Source organism: Amphiura filiformis, chromosome 1 (genome assembly GCF_039555335.1).
Source record: "Amphiura filiformis chromosome 1, Afil_fr2py, whole genome shotgun sequence".
Taxonomy (NCBI): domain Eukaryota; kingdom Metazoa; phylum Echinodermata; class Ophiuroidea; order Amphilepidida; family Amphiuridae; genus Amphiura; species Amphiura filiformis.
Genome location: NC_092628.1, coordinates 73894628 through 73900627, shown reverse-complemented (window position 1 = coordinate 73900627; position 6000 = coordinate 73894628).

Sequence of the window (6000 nt, the reverse complement as noted above, 5' to 3'; positions counted from 1 at the left end):
ATGCTAAAATGTGCCAACATGAAGATATTGTGTTCTAAACCAGGCCAAAAAAAAGATGCACATCACAAATTTTGGTCAATTTTGTCCCGGTATTTTGAGCCAGGGAAGAACTTGCTTCCTCCCCTCAGTCGGCACGCCATTGCAATAGATATTTCTGGATCATTTGCCTCATCAACTTGCCATGTAAATATTTCTATACATATACTTAAGCTGTTTCTTCAATGGACATACCTATTTTAGATTTTTAAATCTGAAAATTAATCCTTAATAGCAATATTTTGTCTGTTTTCCTTATTAACACAACAGGTATACACTGACGTAACATAACAGGTAATACCAGGCCTATATACAATATTTCAAATTTCTTGTTGAAAATCTACTTCTCTTTCTCAAACAGAATGCTAAACTTTCAAACTTGAATGACATGTTCTTTGTCTTGAGTAATATCAGACCTACTTCTGTCAATTGTAAAATCTAAAACCACAACTTTAGAAAACAGGCATGGTACTTAAAGAGCAGACCTCGTTGATTCTGTGCAATTTAAGGAATATGGTTTGTAGTTACTTTTGTCAGAGCATTTTTAAATGGAAGTACCATTTATTATTATTTGCTACAATCTGTAAACCGATATTGTTTTATAGTGATTGACTACGATGATGTTGAAGTACAGACAATGTTATTTAAGCAATGTTCTTTTTATCTCTTCACTTTTAACAGTTTTACAGGTTATGAATCCTTTTGAAAATACATCAGTAACATTTGCAAGGTACCGTGTGTTAAAGGGGCACTGGCAATTTATGTTTTAAACTTCACAGCATTTGTGAAAAGTGACATGCATGTAATGATAAATATTCCAAGGACTTCAATTAAGAGCAGACCTGATTGTTTTTTAACAATTCATATTCATAATTGAAAACTTTTGAATGTTTTGGACCCCACATTACCTTACAAAAATAAAAAAATCATGTCAATATGATATTGAGGATAAATATGTGTTGTTCAATATAGTGAACTGCTGAATGGTTTAGTGGTGTCAAATAAATAAGTTTTTGTGACACATGCATACAACATAGAATATAATCAATATACAAGTGAAAATTCTATGGCTTTTGGTTCATGAAGCTATGAATTAAAACAGAAAATGAGTTTGTGTATTTCATCTCATGAATCAAAAGCCTGATTGGTATGCTGGATTCCTTGAGATATTGACAAAAATGAACATGTCAGGTACTTCTTGCTTGGGCAAAATTTCTAGTAATGAGCAATCATTTTAACCAATTAACTGGTTCGTACATTTGGTCACAAAAAAAAAAGAATCTATTGGTTGGTGATGATCAATAGCTCATTGCTGGTGATTCTTCTATTAAAGTTATTTAAGTGCACCCTGTAATGATATCACACAATCTTATTTTGGATTTTGTTGGATTATGTGAGGTTCTGTTCAGAGTTAATTGAAAAGATGTTTTATTTACTTTTAAACGATAAATCACAAACCTGTGTTTGTATTCTTTTAATGCAATGTTTTGTATTAATTTTGTATGGAGTTGCATGTATTGATTCATATTTGGATTACAGACAATCTTATACTTGTCTTGTATTATTCTTAAAATAATGTTTGGATAATTATCATGTACCTATCTTCACTGTGGGGATGTTTTCTGTTATGTTATTAAAAAAAAGGTTGATATGCACCTTAAAATGGGTACTTGTAAGAGAACAAACCAAAAGGTTGACGGAGCCCAGTGATTGAAACTAGTTTGGTCAGGGAGAAGCAGTTGAATATTAAGTTACTTTAATAAAACCATGTAATTTTTTGACTGGGAGGGAGGGTGTCAGCCATATAACAAAATTGCAATAGTAATCCTGATAGGGCTTTGTCTGCCATTTGGTTTGTTCTCTAAGATGAAGAGGAACATTTTTCTCTGATGACAATTTACGCTCTAACTCATATATTGAAACGTTTCAAGTGGTGGTGTTATCTTCTGTGTTGATTTTCTATCTAATGCATGTTGCTACATTTGGCTGTGTGTTTATTTGAGATGGGTGCGTAATGCACAGCTCTAGTTCCACATATTGAAATCTACTGTCAACTTTGAACATTATTTGTAATGTTCATTGTATTTTATAATAGTCCAATTAATAAGCATAGCAACTGACATATACCTGCAGACCTGGAAAAGATGTTTATTTCCAATGAAATTTAAGAATTTTTAATAAAGATAGGAATATTTCCCAAAATTTCTTTGTATCGTTATTTAGAAAAGCAAAATTCCCTTTCAATTTCAAGTTTATATTTTTGGATCTGGAATAGTATGATATTGCAAGCACCATTCAAAGTCTCAGTGCACTGCAAGGAAACAGTCACTCTACTAGACACACCTACCTTAATTATCAATGATATTTACAATTCATTGTCTGATATCCATCATGTTATCTTCAAGGGCATGTTTGTAATTGTGTCATATATCTAGCCATTGTGGTGGGAAGTTGTATAATATTTATGTGTATGGTTTGGGATCTAGGGCAAGAAGACGCACTCTGTGCATCCGCGGGTGTTCATGCTCGTCGAATATTTCGCGAAATAAGGGGCGTTTTCAGATGAAGAAACACGATTCGCGAAAGACACAAAAAAGGGGTGTTTTTTCAAAACCACGTGTTCGGGAAATTGAAAAATTTTCATCAAGCAGCCTACGCGTTTCTGTCAGAAAAGGGTATATTAGAAATATCATTTGCGTTTTAGCGAAAATAGGGGTATTGTCGAAAAGCAAATAATTCGCGAAATCGCTAAAAAAAGGGTGTTTTTTCCCCCCTGAGTGCGGGGGCCGGGGTGTTGGACCAGGTAAGGAATCTGCCAACAGTGAGGTATTCCATTTGAAATTTACACACTCCCTTGGAAATATTACATTTGCATTTAATTCCCTGTTATACAAATGTTTTATTAAAATTTACATCATTTCCACTGTTTTGGATTTTGTTTGGAATCCAAAATAAAATTTGATACATCAAAAGTGGTCAAAAATCTTAAAACATTTACATAAAAATGTGTGTATATCCCTTCCATGAAATTAGCTTGATATGCAAGTGTTATGATTATAAATGCTAACAGATAGTAACTAAAGCAACATCAAATGTGTAACCAAACAGCAAGATGATCAGTAATAAAAAAGGATTTTTTAATGCATAAGTTTAGATTAGGGTGGAGGTAGAACATTTTGAATGACCCTCATATTATGACTTGGGAGTTGTAAATCTTGCCATCTTGTGTTATTCTGAGTTGTTATTCCCTCATGTAAATTAGTATATAATTTTACTGAAGGTTTGAGTTATAATTTTTTGCCTATTTCTTTTTACATATTAAGCATACTGCATACCACCCAGCACGTATTAATATGCACAAGGGCCCTGTGGACACACTTGACGTTGTGTGTGTACACACAAGGACTACTGCTTAAAAAGAAATCTTGTAAAATATTATATCACATTATTTCACTTGACATGGTGAAGGACTGAACAGCTTTTGTTGACCAGCGTATATGAACCTCTGGATCTGTGGCAACTGAGCTATCAAGGAAGTGAAACAAATGATAAATCTTTACTGTCAATTAAAGATTAATCAATACTATAAAAATAGTAAGTTTAGATTTTACACAAGAATAAACTTTAATAATGAATACGCGAAATAGTGATGAATCTGTTCGAAGAAACCAATTCTTGGCACTTACCATCAGAGAAGCAAGATAACTATCATTTGGAATTTTGAGTGTTTACATATTCTTGTTAGCTCAGATGGTAGAGTGTCGGCATAGAGATTTAGAAATGAGGGTTCAAATCCCAGGTAAGGAACATATAGCACTATGCAACACCGAGTAATAACCTTTGTGAAACTGATTACTTTTACTTTTTCTGGTTGTAGTGTGCAGGACAAATGTTTACTTCTTCACCATGTTGTAATCAAAATTTATTTTCATTGATGTTGTTGCACATATGTGACATGATCAAGGGGAATGAGTCACATGTCGACCCTGGTCGAAAATGAGTTTTACACATGTGTCTAAAGAGGACATTTATAGCTTTTAGAAACTGAAAACCCCATGTTGATATGACTTTTCGTTGCGAAGTTACATCAATTTATCAATCACTGAAAACAATAGAAAAAAAAAAGAATTTGAACACTTTCTTTCCCAATATCTCAAAATCAATATTAGCGACATCCGACTCATTTCCCTTGATCGTGTCACATATGAGCGAGGTCAATAAATAGCTATAAATTCCAAACTAAACCCTAAAAAATACACAAAACTATTTGTAACTGTGTGCCCACCATTTCATGTCAAATAGGAACATAATTAAAAACAAATTTTTACTTACACTCATAACACAAACTTGTTGAATTGGTGTACAAAGGTGGTCCATATTTTTTCCAAAGAAATACACAAGAGTTTTGAGAAACTTTTAATTAAGTCATTAAGTCATATTATGAAGATGCCAAGTACTTTATTCTTCTATGATTGTTCACCTTGAATCACCTAGCTTGTATCCATGCATTGAAGCATTAATCTTGTGTTTGAAAACATCAAAACTAAAAATAATGCAAACAGAGGAAGAGGCTTACGCATCATACACTGGAACATGGAAACGTTCAAACATTACAACTAGCGCACAAGATCAAATTAATGATGCTTAACACTGCATCTCGTACACTGGTACGTAATGTGTTGTTTGTACTGTTCACCCTTGACTGCTCATATCCATAAGTACCAGACTTGAGTCCTGTTTATCAGGGACAGTCTGTGTAGCTCAGTGGTAAGAGCGCTCGCCCGACAAGTGAGAGGTCTGGGGTTCAAGTCCCCGCACAGGCAGGTATGTCCGGAGTTTTTTCTCTGGTATATCTGCCTATGCATGTTATGTTTCCATTTGTAAGTTCATGTTTAAATGTGCTAGTGTGCGATGCGTAATTCTTCTTTCCCCTGTATAAAAATAATGGGGGAGCCGCACTGTAATATGCCTGTAAGAAAATGGTGTTCTACAATCCCAATTCTAATTCTAGACTTATGCCGATGTTGAGAGTGAGGTACATTAATCATCTTCTGCTGCAGTCCAGTATGGTTCTGTTAGGAAAACACCTGTGAACATGACTTATGTGGATGGAAAGGACTGCTTGTAACTTAAGTTCGGCTTATATAAGGTGAAAATTATTCAGCTTAAAGTCCCAACTCACGCTTGCGTAAAATCACATATGCATGCGCCAGTCACACATTGCCCAACGCATAACTAGCAACTTCGTGCAGGCCATTCCCGGGCGCCATTCTTTATCAGTACACAGCGTTAAGAGTCTTATTTTTTCCACCTTATATAAGATGAACAAACTTTAATTTATACCAATGCTTTTTTCACACCAAATGCAAAAATTCTTTTTTTCTTTGATATCTTCTGGAAAATGTCATAAAAAGAGGATAATAGGATCACAAAATACTCCTTTAATCAGTCAATATTCATTTTGCCAGCAAAATTGGATTCAAAACATAAAGCAGCACCATTTTAAATTGACCAGTGGTGGTCATTCATACTTTTCTGTTAAAATAGTTCAAATACAATTAGTCTAGAAGATGCAGATGCTTGTACCCTTGACTTCTCCCATATCACATTGAAATGTAAAATGTAATTCTGGCTAATTTCAAGGCCTAAACTGGGCACAAAATGTTTATAAAGTTATAAAACAACTCATGGAATTAAAAAGTATAATAGTATCATGCTATGAGACTGCACCCACCTACATGCATAGTATGTTGTTATGAGCTGCAAGTTTGGTATGTGAATTTGGTTTGGGTTTTATAGTCCTGCATAAATCATTAAACATAGTTCCTTTTGTGGGAAGTTTAATTGACATCTTTATCAAAGTGAATGGATGATACAAGCTGTATCAAAATGATTGGTACCCATCAGTTTTCATTGGTAATGGATGAGCCCGATACATCAAAATTCAACATAAGCAGCCCTCGA